Genomic DNA, 19,896 nt, shown 5'->3' on the forward strand with positions numbered 1-19,896 from the left:
TATTGTTGTGGTTCCCTCTCCCTCTCCCTTTCCTTGGCTGCTTTAAGTCAGGCTGCGCGTCATTTGCAATCTGGAGACTGTTGATCACCTCGCTAATTACACCTCTCTCTCTCTCTCTCTCTCGCTCTCTCTCTCTCGCTCTTTCATTCCCAGAGTGCATATCGGGAATAGACACACAAAGACATGCGCACTCAACTTAATCAGCCATTTTTTTAAACAGGGCTAAAACGATAATAATTAGCAGAATAAAGACATATCGGATTTTCATTTCCTTTCCTCCTTTTCCCAGCCCCTTCACAACCAAACAGCGAGACCGCGGTCGGCACATGCTTTAACAACAACCGGACCCCAAGGACCGCTCCGTGATGCCCCCACTCTCCTCAGTCAGCTTTATTTTCACCCAATAAAGTTCGAGGATTATTTTTTATTATTATTTTTTGTTGTTGTTGCTAATGAACATTCTCCTTTGCTGGATGTGATCAGCTGTAGTAAATAAGCGCAAGGCAAAAAAAAAAAAAGAAGACCGAGTGTAGGAACTGCGAGGGGAAATGGAAAGTAAGTTTTTTTTCTTTAACTTTTATTGAGTAGTTTGTGTTAAATTTAGGTCGAGTATCGATTATCTTTCTAGGCTGATCTTGCACAATCTTTGATATTTCGCTCTGGCTCTCTCCCTCTCAGTTTCTCCCTCTCCCTCTCTCACACACACACACATACACACATACACACACACACACACATACATACATCCCCATGTACACGGATCCCAGGCATCTCTCTCTCTCTTTTCTCTCTTTCTAGGTTTTAGATCCCGTGCACTGATTTCTTAACGGTGGGGTACCCTCTTTTCTCTGACCCCCCCCCCCCCTGACAGTTTGTTTTTTTTTTTGCCGGTAACTTTGCAATAAAGTGCCGGATCCTGTCCCACTTTTTAGACTAAGTTAACCACCCACCCCCCACTCTCCACAACCCACCCCCTTTGAAATTTTTGGAGCTGTAAACTGTCAGGACAGAAAGGCTGTCACTAAGTCAGCCTTTGTCCAAAAACACTTTACAGTTTGAAAACAAAAAGAAAGTTGGGGTGGAGTTGGGGGGGGGGGGGTGAGGGGGCCTCTTTTCTGTTGGACTTTGTCGAGGAAATACATTTGCCATCCTTTTCATCCAACTTTTAGCTAACATATTGTTTACGAATCAGATTACTAACAGGGTGAAAGAACAAGAAAGGAAGGGGAAATGCATATTCAAAACTCCGTTTTTCTAATCCTTGTGGAAGTTAATTGCAATGAAAGGATTTGGCAGCCTTTTGTATTTTGGTAGAGGCAGTGAAGAGCCCGTTATGCATGTTTTCTTTCTCTTGTCACTTTCTTTCCCTCTCGCCTTGGTGCTGCTGAGCCCCAAAGCTGTTGCACGGACACAATTCTCAGTGCAAAAGGGACTGACATGAACAAGCCCCTCAATTCTCCTTCCCCCAACACAATAAGCAATGGCATGACTTGCCCCCAGCCCCCTTTTTATAGCGCTCTGTACTTCTATCATAAGAAAGCAACCTTAAAGAATGACTGTGTAAAAACAAATTAAAAGACCACAGAGTCAAGTGTATTAGTATTTCCAAGAAAACGGCAAATAGCAGTAGCGTTTTCACCTTAACCCCCACCCCCCCCATAGCCCCCACCCCCACCACCTTTTCTAACGTCCAGTGCAAACATATAGATAAACATGCTAGCCAAGTGAAGGTAAATAAGCCTCCGATTAGACAGTGGCTTCTAGTAAGGCAGTGATTTCATTTTTTTAAAAATGATTTATGGACTATTATTTATTTATTTAATTATTTTTTTCCTTTTCTTTAAAACATTTTTTTGGTTTGTTACCTGTTCGGGGTCTTTTTCTCAGGCTCTCTGCTCGGCTGCTTGGGGGGAGGGGGGCTGAGTCCAGCCGAGAGAGAAAGCATTTCATCTGGATTCAAGGTCTAAAAAAAACACCCCTCATCGCCGTCCCAAAGCCTTTCGCTTTCGTAGGTACGGAGGCTTTTTTTTTTTTTTTTTTTTAAAGAGAGGAAAACGTATAAAAATGAAAAATACAAATACAAAAAACAAACAAACAAAAAAAAAACCAAACCCAAAACGCTGAGACAAGTTCATGCTCAAGACGCTGGATTGCATTAGCCCAAGAGGCAAGTTCCCCGCAAGCCTGACCATCCCGTTCTCTGACTGTTGCATTTCCTTCTGCTTCAGTCCCGTTGTGTTTTTTTTTTTTTTTTATTGAATTGTTATTCTTACTATTCTGATTAAACGGTGTCCATGTTTAAATCAAGGCTCGTGGAGCTGGCCAGAAAAGCAGCAGCAGCAGCTCGCCGGCTTCGCTTTTTCCCGGTGGCTGGGGGGAGAGAGGTTGGCAGAGCCTGTGTCGGCTGCTGCAGCTTAGATTGAGGTAGAGACTTGGCTTGCGATTGGGACACGACAGTGACATGGGGGCATCGATCGCTTCCATTGAGAGCAGTGCACAAACCCAGCCAGGGTATGTAACACTCTCATTGCCATCCACACTTCTACTTTATATTTCACTGGCCAAAAAACGACACAGCCATCACGGGCTATTGTTATTATTATTATTTTGTTTGTTTCATTTCTGTTTGAAAGGAATACAAACAATTGGATGGGAGAGTGCAAGAAGAAGACTTTTTTTTTATTTAGAGGGGAAAAGCTTCATCAGTGTTTATTTTCTGTTCCTATGCAACTTGACTGTATTTTGGATTCTGTCTCTCAGCTGATGATCCTCTTAAACTGAATGCACTAAAAAAAGCCCTTGAGGGAATATCTGATAGTTTTCAACGTTTTGCGGTTTCATTCGGTAGGAAGGCACACGAAAATAAAAGATGACGATCCAGCTGTTTTGACCTTTTCCACCTGGTCTCAGTGCTGAACCTCATCAGGATTATTCAGTGATTCTACTTTTTCTTTTTTCCCCCACCCCGCATATTTGTAAAGTAAGAGCTGGAGATCCAGATACTGAGAGTTTTTTGGTGACTCTTTAATAGACCTGGCTTCCAGTTCTTCAGCAGAACATACCTTCCTCAGTATGTTTTCCTGTTTATGTTTATAAACACTGGGTCAGTGAAATGTAGGGAAAAGTCGTAAATCTGCAAAAGTGAAACCCACATCCCAGGACAAAGAAAGGTCAGATAAACCATCTGTGTAAGTCCCAGTAAAGGGTACCTGCCGTTGCTTTATGCATAGGTACTGTTTGATTATTCTTTAAAGGTCAAATGATTAAATAGACACAGCTGCAAATAAAGAAGATCTTTGCAGATAATACAGTGTATTATTTGCCTCTTTTTAAAATATGGTTACAGTTTATTTCCCTTTTAGTTTGACTTATTTTGAAATATGCACCAGCAAATAAAATCTAAAGGGACTGGAAAATCACTGTTTAATATTGCAGAATTTACTGCTTCCATTCTAACCATAAGCCTAAATTTACACAATGAAATTTGATTATCTCTAATAACAATATTAGATCCTGCACTGGATGGATGAGAATTGAGGTGGTTTTGTTGATTGCAAGGGTTTAATGTTGCATTTCAGAATCTGATGTGGTTTAGCCTCCCTTCCATTAACTGGAAAACCCCTGAGGTTTTACAATTATTTCTTAAAGATAATACATTTAAGATTGCATTGGTAGGCTGAAGAAAAGTCATAAAGGCAAGAAGGGAAGCCCTTAATAACTCTTGAGATTCAGACATGTTCAGCAGTTAGATTGGCTCTGACTTCACCAAGGGTCGACAATGTGTCATTTCCATGAAGCCAAATTGCCCTCTGCCTATATGATATTAATGTGCAAATCAATATTTCAGGGATTAAATTTCCCTTCTTCATTTTTTATGGTTTCTACCTCAATAAGTCTCAAGTCTATTAGAAGAGGCTGGATGATTTAAAATCTTTCACTGCAGAATGGCTTGTCGTAGCCTTGTTTCACACACCGATTTTGGATTTGCTTTATAAAAGACTTAAGGTATTCCAAAGAAGCTGATAGTCAGTGTAGAAACATGCTCAATACTATAAAGCTCTTGTTCGATTAAGAGCTAAAAGGTATTGAAAAAATAATATATATGTTTATGTAATATATCTACATCCAACTGCTTTAGAAATATTTGTGTTAATCACCTATTGATTTATTTCAAAATCAATTTGAGCTCCATTCTTATTAGTGATTTGTTCAGCATTCCTCAGTGTTGTGCTCCATTTTATTAAACATCTTGTATCTTTGTTTATTATGACACTAGGTGTTTTGGATTTTTTGTTAACTATTTGAATAAACATCCCTGCTTCATGCTATCCTATTTTACTAATTTGACCTACTTGTTATTAGTGATACATTTAAACATTAAAGTGGCCAAAGAACACCTTGTTCTATGCTATGGACACATATTGGCTTTATTAATGGATAGGCCTTTTACTTCATTTTAACTCTTAGTACTCTTGTGCTGTTTATTTTTGGCTTTTCAGTGGGAATATTTATAAACAGCTACAATTTCAAATGGAGATACGCAATTTAAAAATAATGTATAAGAGAAAAGGGTTAAAATATTAGGTTGTAATTTTTTCACATAATCCTGGATAGGCCTAGTGTTCATCACTTGATGTTATCTTATAGTCTCATACCATCTGGACCAAGTTCCACACAGCTGCATAAATTTCATATGAGATAGAACATTTTTTTCATTCAGTGTGAAATGTTTCTTCCAAAAAATGTACATCAGACTCGCTTAATTTAGTCTGCTAAAAGAAATGCACATGAAAAAGGACAAAGGGCTCTTTAATCTTTGCTAGTTGTTTGGTTTTTTCCAAGATTCCTGTCTGTTTGGGTTTAAAAAGTCATGTTTATTGAGGAGATGGTTCGGAGGTGTGACCTTAAAATAATATATTTTTGTGCCGGTTGCATTCTCTACTAAATTGCTGAGATTCTTTTTCATGCCTGCCAAAACATACAGTTAATCTAGCATTATTTACAATTAATCTCAATAAAATTAATATTAGCTGTGTTTTATTCAGCATCTTAAAATATCTAATTATATTCAATTAACTGCTGTCATAGTAATTAACATTGCTTAATTATCCCTGCATATATTTATGTAAAGCTCATTAATTACTACTTGCTCTTTTTTCCCTTTGCATGATTTTTTTGCTTTATTTTTACAACGCTCGTAGTCTCATTTTTGATCTATCAAGGTCTGAAAATGACAGACAGCAAATTTTGTTAGACTTTCAATAAATATGGTTGGCTTAATGTGTGTGTAGAGAGCAGCTTTACAATAGGAGAGAAGGTTTACAGTAGGGTGTATGTATCTATATATCTATATGTATATTTATATCTATCTACCCACACACATTCACACACATATACACACCTTGCTGTTAGAGATCAGAGCAGGCAGGTTAAGCTTAGTGTTTATAAATGAAGAGCTTTCCTGTGCCTGCCTTGGGGCTGTACCCACAAGGCAAAGCTTTCCTGCTCTGCAACTGTTCAAAGGGTTAAAAGACTTGGCCAAGGTTCAAAATGAGAAGCTCCCAGGGAAAGTTCATGCGAATATGCACACGTTTCATGTAATTAGTGTTTAATTATATTAACATATGCAGATTGTCAATTTAGGAGCTTGTTATGCTGGCAAAGATCAGCCAGGCACAATTGCTGCATTGTTCAGAAACAATAATGTAGTTCAAGTTGGATTGTGGAAACACATAACTAGCTATCTAATTTAACTCATACCATGGTGAAATTTCATTAGTTGTCATGGAGACTGGTTTAATTGTGGTGACTAATGTTCTGGGCTGCAGAATATCCCAAAATGAAAGCCCTGTTTTCCTAAACCACTTTACAATGACACTTGTTTGTACATCTTTCCCTTATGTGGGAATTTGCATATGCAAATAAGTAGTTTCCCTGCCCCATTTGTCATGGCTGTTCATTACCCATGAAGAGGACATTGTTATTAGGTTGTTACTGAGTCTCCTAAGACAGGATAGTGTCAACCAGTCCAGCCACATTCTTTCATAATTTGTTTCTGATTAATAGACCAGAGTAAGGCTTATTCTATTCAGGCCTTTGCAAAGGGAAGGTCACTTCTATCACTGAAAAGAGTTTCTGCAGTAACCAAAGGCTTTCTTTTCTTTTCCTTGATCAACAACTTTATATCTTTCTATCTGTCTATACAGTATATTCATACAACTGTTAATAAACTGCATTTTCCTAAAGCAAAAATAAAGATAATTAAGCAGGACTAGAATTGAAATATTAATCCTGTTTTTTGACAGAAAGGTAAACTGATATAATTGCTTTTCAGTCACAGGAATGGGATTTATACAAGTGTGAATGCATCGGAAAAGGATTAGCATTTTTTTGCATAATGAAGAGCTCCGATGAATAGGGTAGTGAATGGTTGACTGAATGACTGAGATGAAAGGAAGATGAAAATGCAGGCTCCTCTTTCTTTATGCCTATGTTTAAGCTCTCCCTAAAGTTATGTTTGTTCAGGACTTGAGAAAACAAGCAGAAGCTCAGATTTCAGCAACTTTATAAGGTGCCCCAGGTCTCCATCATCAGCCATAGTAATATGTATGATAATAGTGAAGCTAGAGATTGATAAACACAGGTTTGTATGTCATAGAGTTTCAGAAACATGACAGGCAGGAGCTAACCAAATATTGACTGCTGGGCATCAAGGATTCTCAGTGGTTCACCTACAAAAGTTGCTTCAAAAGTTGACAGAAAACATGTAACATGAAAGGTGATCACTTTTCTTTTAATTAACATCCATTTTCCATAGCTCCAGTTTGAATCAGTTGTTTAGGCTAATATCTTTATTTGCGGCCAGTTTTATACATCCTGACTTTTGTTATTGTTAAGTGTTGAAAAGTTCTGTGAACTTTCCAGAAGAGAAATGAATACCAGGGAGTTCAAATTAGTCACATTATGTCACTATTTCAGAATGAGAGAGATGTTCAAAGTGCTTGTTCACAACAAATTCACAAGCAGTATTCTTTGCTGTGGTTTTATGTGGCTGACACACTGGACTTTTGGAAATCTTTACAGTTGTTTCTCACTTTATTAGGTTAGGGCCCTAGCTGGTTAGCTGTTGACAAGGTGATCATTGATTCTAATTATGGTCTCACAATAGATATAAGATTAGTTAAAAAACCCATGTGTTGAAACTTTTAGAACTGGAAACTGGTTCATTTAATTTACATAATTATCTGTATACATTTTCAATACTCTTTTTGGTGTCAGTTCACCATAATTATCTGTATACATTTTCAATACTCTTTTTGGTGTCGGGTCACCATAATTATCAATTTGGAGACACCACAGACAAATGCTAGCCTTTTCTCCTAGATACCTGACTGTTTTTACTTCTTGCTGTTCACAGAACTTGTACAGCACATTCCGGTTTTCTTAAGATAATATTTAATAGTGAGATGCAAATTTAAGAAACTGGAAATATTTTTCTCTAAATAAAATGACAAAGTTGGCAACATCACTTTCAATGATTTGTTGTCAGAAATAGATGACCTTTGATAGATTAAATAGTTTTAATTCTTTTCTGAGATTCTTTGCTAGTGAATGACCCATAAATGTCAGTGTCTAATGGCTGCTTTAATAGCTCTTATGTACTAGGTTTTTATTTTTTGTTACAGTCACACAATTTAAAATAAGCAAGGAATTGAAATAAAGAGGCTTCACGTGAACAGTGAGAGCCTTTGCTAGCACATTGTTAAAGTGTTTTATTTTATTAAAAAAAAAAGTCATTTGTACTTTAAAACAATGTTAAGAAGCACCATGTGCCATATTTGGCTGATTTCCAGTCACTGTAGAATTGGATAACACATGGGCTAATGGTAGCTTATGTGCTGTCTGCAATTCTTACTAAATAGACAAAAACCCAGATCATTGTGATACTGAGAGTTTTAGGGCTTATAGCAGTGAGACATAGTATGGAAATGTATATTTTCCATATGGAGCATATATGTGGCACAAATAATGTAGCACAAATAATATTGCAGTGTTAAACAAAGCACTAATATCACTGATCACATTTCATAATAAAATTTCTCTCCTTGTGAGATGCAGGAACACTTAAATGCTGCACATGGTATAGTAATGCAGAAAGCTAAGGCATAGTTGATTTTTGGCTTTTTACAATCGACAACATCCCTTAGAGCTTTTAAAAAAATCATAATATATTCATGGTCCAAAAATGGTAGTCTTCTAAATCTTTGGTTTCATATAATTTTATTTTAATGAGGTTAAAAAATACAGCAAAATACACCAAATGCTTGTTAGCACATGCCATGCAAATATTGTAGCAGGGTGCAGAATAGTTGTGCTTTAATTATGTTTGCTAAAGGTACTATGAATTATGTTTTCATTGTCCACGCTTCATACAGCTAAAGAAAAAATAAAGCACTTGCAGTGTTGATCACTGAAAAGTGTTGCCTTATGCAATAAGGATTTGCTGAAAAAGCCAGAAATCCCATAAACAATATGCACACTGTACTGGGTTCTGGCCCTGCAGGACAGTGTGAAATTCTCCACATGAATCCATTGTAAAGAGATGGAAAAATAATTTACAGGAATTCAGGGATGAGATACTTGCTTCTTTTCTCATTCACATAATATCTGGCTGTCCAGATGAACAGATGTTTCAATGTGAGAGGCACAGACCTACACAGAAAGCATGTGCTTGTAGGGATACAATTGGCATCACAAATTTCTCAGAAGTGCACACATGCTTCATTGGGTACCAAATACTCTTTACAAGGATAGATGAAAGCTAGCTGAGGGTACTTGGTGGGGGAATTAACCCTGAATGCTGATAGTTTATGTACAAAGTTGTCCAAGTCCTCTTTGGAGGAAGACCCATCCTCCTACCCTAGACCTACAAAAAATGCATTTGGGACTCATTAATGTACAAAGTCAGCATTTGTAGTTTTGATAAATGAGAAATCATAGTCTGTCACAAAGGATATTTTTTTAATATCACTTTAGCCATTAAAAGAACATTGTATTTGAAAAAAATTAACTATGATAAATATGTAGTTACAAAAGTTAAATTCTTGGTTGGATTTCCTTATAAATATTCATGTTGGCCTTGATGACAGTTCATTTTCTAGCTATTATCCCATGTAAGAGTTCTAGTAAACAAGGCTACATTCATAAGTACACAGTGGCAGAAGAAGACCTGCCATGAACAGAAGAAATAAGTATCTATTTGTTAAGAACTGTTTCCATGAGTGCTGAATGATAGACATTCCATGCTGAAAAAGGTCTTAACAAGGAGGATGTCCACGTTTCCCATCTATAAGGCTATTTTTTGAGTGGGACTAAATTTATTCACTTCTGTTAAATTGGGACAACTCTGCCCAAGAGGTGAAAACATAAGAAAGAAGGGGTGGGCCATTTCTTTCCTGAAATGAAGCAGGGTGCAGATTAGGAACCATTAATGTTTGCCAGGAGCTGCTGGTCCTAGAAGCCTGTTTAAGTGTTCACTGTCAACAAGAAAATCATGGGCAGTACTTAAAGTGGCTCACCTCTGATTTATTCATAAACCTCACACGAGCACTTGGCTTTGTTCTTGTTCTAGTAAGGGGGAACTGATGCCAATAAGAACAGGAATAAAGAGCTCCCTGCATGGCCTAAAAGTGAATAGCACTTTACCTCAAAGCCTGACCTCCATTCCCAAGATCTGTTGTTACAGTTGACTGTCTGAGATGAATTGCAAGAAGAGGTTGAAACAACTAATGTATACTTTGTAAACTGTATAGATGGAAGTAGTAGTATGAACTTAGGGTCCTACTTAATGAAAGTGCTACAGCGCTTGCACTGATCAGGGAAGGAGTCCTTTTCTGACAGATTTCAGAGTTAAATTGTTTTGTTTTATGTGTTTGTCTTTTATTTTGCATGCTGGGAATTAAGACCAGTTGAAGTTGCCTTGAAAGTTCATTTACCTTCTCCTTAAAACAAGTTTTTCAGATTATTTTTTAAAAAGCATGCATGTGAAAAGCAAGTTCAGCAATACAAAATGCTATTGTAGTACTTAACAAAAACAGGAATCCAGACAAATGGGTTTACATATATATTGGACCAGTGTAATTGACATGCTTTATTTATGATTCCCTAAAATGGTAAACTAGAATTTGCAATCTACCTATGGGGGGAAGGGAACTTGAGAAGACAGTCAACTGGCATAATGTTTGCACTAGGGCAGAGGCTGAGCACAGTTACTTAAATCCCTGGAGAAACATTTAGTTAATGCTAGTCCTTTCTGATCCTATGTCAGACTGGCTTCCTTGCTTTTAATGAAATATGCTTGTTGTTACTTCAGGTTCAGAAATTCTAAAATGTGTCTGCATTTTTTTTTTAACAACAAATTAAACAAAAGAAGTCCTTTTAGGAGATAGTGATGAGAGTTAATGATGTATCTTTAGATAAAGCAGTCCTTGTGTGGAATCTGATCACAGCCATCAGCTCATTTGTCATGGCTGAAGTGAAAATGTCAGGACCAATGAGTGTATGAGTGCTGAAGGGGGCAAAAGGGCTTTTGGAGACACTTTTGTACTGGGAGTGGGCCATGGCTTAGATGCAGCTCTAGGGAAATGCTGGGATTAGCCAACTCTGTGCCAAATCCCAGAATTAGTTGAGAAAATGAGATTTGCTTGGGGAGAAAAAAACATTTCAGCAAAATTGCTGTAGGCTGCAGTCCAATAACTATGCGAAACAGTAAAGCATTTTATTAAAATAATTTTTTGTGATATTATTTTTCACATTCCTTAGTTGTAAAACAAGCAGTAATCAGCAGTTTGCATGAAAGCAAGTAATGCTTTTCTCTCTTTCTCTAGGGCCTGATTTTCAAACACATCTACATGCTTTAAACTGGGTTTTACATGTTTAAAAGCACTTTACCTTTGTAAATGGGCTTTTGAAAATTGCTACAATATATGCCATTGAATTGTCCATAGGTTTTACCTGCAATGTGTTTTGATAAATGCTACAAAAGTATGTTACATTTGCATGCTCAACTTCTTTGAAAATTCACCTGAATGTAAAAAAAAAAAAAAAAAAAAATATAAAAAAATATATATATATATACATATATATGTATATATGTGTGTGTGTTTTCTACCATCTGGAATCCATATGTATACATATTACTAAAGATAATATGGGAGTAGCAAGTGTGTATTGCATGAACAGCAATAAATTGCCAAATGAAATAACTGTTTTTGTTTACTGTAAACCCAAACCAGGACTAAATATTTTGCTGTGTACATTCATTAATCTGAAAGTTTAACAAAATACTAATTTATTTTGCCTTTCATTCGACTAAAAGAATTTCTTCTGTTCATGTACCTCTTTTAGACACTATGCTCATACAACCCTTTCTTGCTTAATTTTATTGATTTACAATGCTAAACTGAAATTACCTGATACCTGTTTCCTGCCCTTTGAGTATCTGGAGATAAAAAAAGCTGATTAGTTTTTTTTCTTTTCAGTTCCTTAGCTGTTTTAAATGTATAATGATCTTTGCATGTTATTTGATAGCTGCACTAATTGCTGCCAACCATTGTATGTTTGCACTTAATGCTGAAACCTGATCAACATCTTACTTTAGTTGATGTTTGGTGGTAAACTTTAATTAACTCTTATTGCATTGAAGAAGAGTTCAGTCTCAGTGCTAACTAATCATTTACCTTCATTATGTCCTGACAGCTCCACTTGTTCCTGGTCCTAATAGATACACTAGTCACTAAATAAACCTGCAAACCTTCTTAGCTTGAATTTTCTCCACATTGATATGTTATTGCTTAAAGTATAAGTTAATTGACCTATTGGAGCTAGTTTTGTATGCTTGTTTTTTTCCAGACAAAAATCTCAAATTGTTTGTTTTCATATGAGACAATTTTATTTTAATAGAAACTGAAGATTTAGGAGAGCGGTATTCTTTCACTATAGTTCCTCTACGCATGCATCTTTTGAATCAATATAATTAAGCTTGTCTCCTGTTGGAATTATTGTAATTATTTTTCCTAAAATACTTTTCCTGTAACTATATGGAAGTTAAAGTAATCAGGTTACTGGCAGATCATGTAAAATTCAACTCAAAATTGCTGGCTGCTTGATTTTAATTTGTCTGACATCAAGTTTGTTTGAAAAGGGATAATGCGTGGGTAAACCAAGGAGCTTATAATTATAGTTGACATTTGTTTGTTTATAATGAAATCTAATTAAAGTTCATCCATTTTAAAACACAAAAGTTAATTACCGAATTGCTCACTGCACTAATGCACAACAGTCAAATTAACTTTCAGTGCAAAAGAGATGACAAAAGACTATGCACAATACAAACAAAGTGCCTCACTGAATTTGGGCATTTGGGACATTTGCCACTAGCTAGTCTTAAAAAAAATCAATGACCTATTAATGACAAATTACTTGGAGCCACAGAAAGGTGGCTAGTGGCATGGTCTGTTTTCATGTGAGAATTCTGATATCTAATAATTATGAATAATGAAGCTGTAGCTTTCCATTCTGGACAGGATAGGCCCTATACAATTGTTTACAAAAATAACTTAGTACAGAATTTCTCTTCCTTTTATTTAGTCATTTTGGGTTTTAAATAACTTGGTTGAAGCGTTTCTACCAGAATCATAATGTTTTTGGGAAAGCCTGGCCTGTGATTACCTTTATGAAGGTAATTATAGTAGTTAGCCTGCAAGTAAAGATTTATTTGGTATAGAAAAGGAATTTGTACCCTAATATTTATTGTATTGTGGTGATATGGCAAAATAAGAGTAAGACAAGATAGTTTCATGTAGGTCTCATGATGCTATTTAGTGGTCTCTGTGATACCTAACTTATTAAAGGTCTATATAAATCCTGGTAAGAAAAGGTGACTCGTATTAGTAAATTCAGTTTCACATATTTTGAGGATGTGAGGATTGTGTGCTGGATAAATATAAGTTGCTCACAGTTTGTACAAATACTAGTTTAAGTTGAATTCATCAAAACAAGGTTTTTCATTAGTCTACCTAAGTGCAGGGTCCATGGGTAGTTTTGAATCCAGGATATGGTAGGCAATTTTCAAAGAAAACTGCCTTTTGAATATGTGCTTGTGCACATATTCCTTTTGAATATGTGCTTGTGCACACAAGCATACAAGAACCCACAAACTTTGTACTTCTTTTTCTGCAGAGGCAAAGGGAAGAACAAGTTGGTGCACAGATTTGAACATTCTATTCTGCACATTCACTTTTCTCCCCCCCCAACCTGAACATCCCCATAGGCCCCCTCCCCCCCTTTTAATGTAGCTAAAAGTACATGCATTGTGAAGCCTACATATTCTTTTTAGCTATTCTGAGGAGGGCAATTTTCAGACAGACCAATTTATCTGAGTATATCGCTTTGAAAATTGTCTTCAAATAGCGCAACTCTTCCAAAAGTAACACAGAGGAACTTTATAAGTTATCTAATGCACCTATTCTTAGTCAAATAGGTACTCAAACCCATTCGACTTCTGTAGAAATTATAGCAGCAGAGACATGCTGAGTGTGGTGCATTTTCAGACTGTGGTATTGACATGTAAATAATCACAGTAATATGATTTGTTAATTCTTAGACACGATCAACTCAATGAACTTCTTTCAAGGAGGCCTTAATAGATTCCTGGGTTAAACTCTATTTAGTAGGATTATTAATTTGAACTTTGAAATCTAAAAGGGATTTAGTGGAGGGGAGGGGGAGAGGAAAAGGATTGGGACTACTCCCATCAATGAGGTGCTCACAATTTAAATATCTTATGAAAATGCCTAATGGCTATGTTGTCTGAGCATTATAATGCATAGTGGGGACCTGATTGATTTGTAGATTAATATTTACTTAGTAAAGGGAAAATCAAGGGGATTAAGAAATCATCATTTTAACTGTAATCCTGCTTTGCATAGATAAGACAAAGAGAGGTGATTAGTGCTTGAAGCTCAGTGGGTCATTAACTTTCAGTTCCACCTTCCTCTCCCTACCAAGGATAAAAAATATGATGGTCTAGCTTTTCAAGTTTAGCAAATAGCAGTTTTCTATCATACTTTAGTTGATTAGGACATCTTTTCTCACTAGTGAAACACTCAATGCAGAGACTTACTATCTATTAGAATAGCAGCAAAACAGTGTCTCAGGAAAAAAAAAAAAAAAAAAAAGCACTGCAGGTAATTTCAGTTTTTGTTGTCCTTTCATACCAGTGCAAGCTTTAAATTTTTGATTATAACAAGTGTAACTGCATCATTTAGAGCAAAGAGACTGCTGAAAACAGTAAAAGTTTGTATAGAGAGGCAAAGTATAAGCAGTGGCTCTGCATCGTGCATATTGATTATGAAATTTTCCTGGAAGAAGGGAAAAAAATGACTCACAGTTCAGTTCAGCTGAGCTTGCTGATCATGCTTCAAAGGGAGAACTGCTACAGTGCTGCACTCAAACCGAAGAGAGAATGCACCAAACAGCAGTCCTCTCTATTGGTAATTAAATTAAAAAAAAAAAGCAGAACTTTTTAAACACGTACACTTTAGTTTAAAGGAGGACCATTGTATTCTGTTTTTTTGTGTTAAGATCATGGCTGTAAAACAGCTCTGTAAACACAAATCAATATAACATTGTGATTTTGGAAGCAGTATCTGTTTTAAAAATCAGACCTGTCGTTTCTGTGCATTTTTTAATGTGTTATTGTAGTTGATTCCAACAGTACTAGGCTAGTGGAAACTTGGCTTCTGATGTCATTGCAGCAATGCAGGTCAATGTGGGGAGCTGCAGTGGTCATTGCAGGAACTGCATATGTGTAAAAACATTCAGAGCCGAGCTCCTCCCATCTGCATGCCACTTAAAATTAAGGGAGGAGGAGGTGTTTGTAAAATCACAACCTCCTATGGTAAGTGATTTACAGGGTCATTTATAGGATTGTTCTTTAAAAACAAAATTTTGTGGTGTCCTTATTTAAAACAAAGAATCCATCTTATGAAGAGATGAGCTGCCCCATGAGATTTGATATCATCAAACTGTAAATAAATATCTGGGTTTATGGCAAACTTAGGCCTGTAGGAGGGAGAGAGCATGCAGAAAGGTCACCAGGTAGAAGAGTATATGCAAGGTTGCATGTGTAACTTTCCAGTTTTGTTATGTTTTTTAACGTGCTCACTTTTAAGTACATACTATATTTGGTTACATCCCTCTGTTCAAACTTATGACCTTTTCCCCTTTGTCGTGACATGGGTGGAAAGCTTTTGCCATATCAGGAGAGGTCGTCACACATTCTTTTGCGGTCCCCTTCATTAATTCCTCCTTGCAGAAGCATTTTCTGTCATGCTGGGAAGGTAGAAGGGTGTAATAGAAGAACCCTGAAACATCAGCAGGAAGCTCTAAGCTGGTTAATGCAGTATAATTGTCTGGACATAGACTGCCCTTTGTTTGTGCGCTTCACTTCGAATCAGCTGTAATTAACTCCAGAGTGTTTCCAGATTGCCAGCAAAGAAAAATTACAGCTTTTCTGTTTTAAATTGGAAAGCTCACAAAGACATTAACTATGCAGATTGCTTTTACTTTGATATATTTCTGTTCAGTAAGGAAAAGCTTATTTGGCTTTTTCCCCCCAACCTAAAATGTGCTTTGTTAAGTTGTTTGATTTAAGATCTATTATAGTGTAATGGCTACTACCTTAATAGTTTAGTCTGCAACATATTTTCAGCCCCACAACATTTGTGGGTTTTTGTAATGCGTTAAAGAACAAGTCTGGCAACAAGTTTGAAGGCTTTTATTTATGTATGTATGTATTTATTTATTTATTTACTTACTTACATAGAATTGCCTAGAATACCATTCATTCACTCATGCTCGTGCGTTGTGGTTAAAAGAGAAAACAGTGAGTGCCATGTTACATATACTTTTTTTTTATGTCCTATATGCTTCTAGCAGTGGGTGTGAAGAAGAAAAAAAGAAGCAAAACTGATATGTGGTAATTATGATGTTTTTTGTACAGGTAGTGTACCTGTACTTAGTTTGTTCAAAAGAATAACTGTGAGAAAAAGGGCAATTTAAATCTGTTCAGATCCTGGTCAGCAAAATACCTACCACACCCTTTTTAAAAGACACTCAAGCTTGTAATCATAGCTTCCAACCTGAGCTAAAATGAGGTAGCAGCATGAGCAGGTCTCTAACTAATGCATCTAATAATACAGCGCTGTACACAAAGGATCTGTCAGCAACTGATGCAAAAAAAAAAAAAAAAAGAAGTCCAGCCAAAATCTTTTTTTTTTCTTTCTTCTGAATTTAACAATAAGGAATTTAAGCTCCAGTGTGGCTTTAGCAACCAAAGAAAAGAAGCTCTTGGTGTCTGCATAATACCACTTTGATGGATTTTTTCATCAGTCCTCTCTACGTGGCAACAAATAAACAAGTATAATTATACTTGTGAAGGTCCTATTCATTGCTTTGTCAGGATTAGATATATGTGCAGTTTTCACACTGAGCTTCTCTTTTGTCTTTGCCTAACTCACTATGACATATTGATAGAGGATTTGGTATGGGGAAAAGGCCACAGCAGAGACAGTGATGACCTTTTGGAAACTTGATATAATTCAAGGATATTTCTTTCTTTTTTTCTTTTTCTTTTTCTTTTTTTTTTTTTAAGATTTGTAACTTGTTACCACACTTTCTTGTAAGTGGGCAACTTTTAACCCATTCTTAACCAAGTAAATAAAGAATCAAAGTATTGCGAGGTGGCTGAAGAGCAGATGGGAATAAAAACAATAGGCTAAGAAGCCTATTGGTCTTCTTTTCTCAGCAGTTAGCACTGTGGCTAACCTAGCATTCCTTTCCCATTATTCTAGCCTCTTCATCAGATCACATTCTTTTTAATCATTTCACAAACACTGTCTCACTGGACCGTAGAAGAGGGCTGGGGCAATCTCAATTAAAAAAAAACGGAGGTAAAATTGGCGATTCTGATCCTTTGTTCTAATGGGAACTCTGCATTCTAAATGCAGAGGAATTCTCCCATTGTTCAGACAGCCCCCTTTTTTTCATTAGCAAGGCGCGTTTGTTGGTGGGTTTTAGTAATTTAGCTGAGCAGAGTTTGGAGAACAGTTACTGCAGATGGGAAGCAGAGGTTGGAAATTTTAATATATTTTTTTCTTTGCATGTTAGTCACCAGCTCTGACAAAAGGTTTGAGGGCTTTGAAGTCACTTTTTTTTTAAATTTCTGAAGATGCAGCACTAAGCAAAGAAGGTATGTTCTATACTTCCTTAAACTGAACTAGTTCTAGTGCCTAAAGCTGGTTGGTGTTTTCTTTAAAGCTTCTAGGACATTTGTACTAATAACAATCTCTTTTGGACTGCTAGAATAGCAATCATCATAATTAAACTGCTTATACTGAAGTTCTCTTTCCAGTGGAATTTGAACCTGTTTTGTGGTTCTCCAGGGGAGATACAGTATATATTTGTTCAGTGTCAGAGCTTTGTTTTGGTTTCATGACTTGCAAAACTTTGGTTCAACTTTCTAAGAAAGCTGTCACAGGACTGGGTAACACATACTTCTGAGACTGTGTGCTAAAATCAAAGGAGAGTGCAAAATCAAGCATATAGTGCATTGTGACTTTAATAATTAGCCTTTAATTTGTTGTCCTGATGTAATGGTCTCATTGTAATAACTAGATAAACTTTTCAGTACTGTCTGTAAACAACTGAAGGAGGAAAATATACACAATTTTCAGAATGCTTATTTTTATATCTGTACCAAGATTTTTCTATTTGCTGTAGCTGCAGCAAAATGAACATGTATTTATGGAACTCTGTTGCAGGATGCTGATATCATTGTTTAGAACGTGTTCAATTCATGTTGAAATTATGCAAGAACCAATAGTAATAGGAGTGATACTCTCCATAAAAATAGATTTGCAGTAGTAGAAATGTCCTATGAGGCTTTAGTGTCTGCAGAATCATTTTTGTTAGTGATCTTGTGCATGTATGTGGCAATAGATTACAGAATTAAAAGCTTTCCCTGCTAAGTGTTCAGGAACAGAAACTAGAGCAGCAAGCTTAGCTGGTGCTTGGAAGTGGCGAGGTGATGCATTGCAGGGCCCATTTTGCATCTGCTTAGACTTATTAAATACACATTAAACACTAGCCTGGCAAAACTGATGTGCATGTCCACGATTCTTCTGGCAGTTGTTTTTATATCCTGAGGACCTCAGGCTTATGGTATGGATACACTGGGAGAGTTGGTCTCTGGTCTCACAGAGTAGCTGAGAAACTACATAGAGCATATTTGAGGGCAGTTTCATTTAGCCTTGCTTGTACACTGACATTCTCCTTGTGATTAAATTTTACCTGTATAATAGGTTTCACTGGGGCTAATCATCTTGTCACTATGGAAAGAGCAATTATGTTAGAAATGGGTCTTTTAATATACACATCACTATAACATTTCTTAAAAGCACTGCTGTTGCTGTTTTCTCTTGATACTAGATTAGGTTTTAGACATCTTGGCTTCATTTATGATGCACATGTTGTTTGTTCAAAATTGCCAAATATAAAGGTAAACATGCCTGTCTCTGGGCTAATTAGAAAATTATTAGGTTTTCTTGTTCTTTGTGATCAGATTATTTCAAAGGGTTTTTAAACTGCATGTATGCCATGAGCATAATTAACCTGGAGCTCATCATTGATTAAAATTACACACTAAGCTTTGTGATGTTTGATTCAGGAGCAATTAGGCTGTCATTTTATAGATCTTAGACACCAAAACTAATTTTGATTCATTTTCAATCCTTGCAAACCTTTTGCTGTAACGAAAACTGATCATTTCCCTTCTTTGACTTGGCTAACAATATTAATTTGATTACAGTAAAAGAAAAATAATTAAGCAGCTATTCTTCATCTTTACTATCTCAATCACTTTCACTGAAGCACTTTTCTGGAAAGGAATTAAAAAAAATGAATTTATAAAATTCAGATTACAGAGCAAGTTCTCACATGATACTGATATAGAAGCATCTGCTTTACAGGTTGTTACAGTGATTTCAGGCCTCAAAGACACAAGGTTAATAACCTGCCAACTTTTACTTTATATAAGCAAAGCAACCGAACAGAGGAAATATTCCTAACCATGACATCTGACTGATCTGATGCGATGGGCTTTCAAATGATTAAAGCAAAATTGTATGCTTAACGGACAACTTTTTTAGTTGTAAAATTCCAGCATGCATTCATAAGATAGATCACTCTGACTTGCAATTAGAAGGAAAATTGCTTACCTGCTGCACAAAACCAAGTCAGAACCTGTGTAATAGCCTGAACAAACCTAAACATTGAAGTTTCAGATCACTCAGTTGTTGTGTACAGTGCCATCATTCTGCAAACTGAGAGCTTGCAAGGACTCAGAGAAGGCTGGGCTATAATTGGGCTAGTTTTACACTAGCTGGAGCTTTTGCTGGCTCACTGAAAATATGCAGGAATTGGAAAGCAGACTTTAGCCAATGTGTGCCCAACTTTCCTCTGATACTTTGCCCTGCTGCCTGAAACTGATATAGCTTTCATAAACTGCATCTTGTTTTCAACAAAGAGAGTTTAGGGTCTAAGATGCTGTCTGCAAAAAAAAAAAAAAAAATGATTGAAGGATTTTCATCAGTAGTGCTTGCGTGTGATTTGTTAAGCTAGAGGAGTTGATTGAGGCAGTGGCTGAGAGATGGGCAGCTCACTAGGATTGATAACATCAAAATGGTATTTGAAATGGTGTTCATTACATTTTGCGGTGAAAAAAACTGAGTGAAAGCAATTGTCCCCCAGGATGATGGGACTGGTTGCAGTAAATAT

At 36.4% G+C, this 19,896-nt stretch overlaps 1 protein-coding gene across 1 annotated transcript in view; it reads left to right on the forward strand.

The window, feature by feature from the left end:
- The first annotated feature begins 212 nt into the window (after window positions 1-212).
- ZFHX4 (zinc finger homeobox 4) overlaps window positions 213-19,896 on the forward strand; it is a 779,821-nt gene continuing 760,137 nt past the window's right edge. The window contains exon 1 of the mRNA XM_029591504.1: window positions 213-555. The gene's annotated coding sequence lies outside the window, so the exon portion shown is untranslated. The remainder of the gene's footprint in view (window positions 556-19,896) is intronic.

The sequence above is a fragment of the Rhinatrema bivittatum genome, chromosome 2 (assembly GCF_901001135.1).
Source record: "Rhinatrema bivittatum chromosome 2, aRhiBiv1.1, whole genome shotgun sequence".
In the NCBI taxonomy this organism is placed as follows: Eukaryota; Metazoa; Chordata; class Amphibia; order Gymnophiona; family Rhinatrematidae; genus Rhinatrema; species Rhinatrema bivittatum.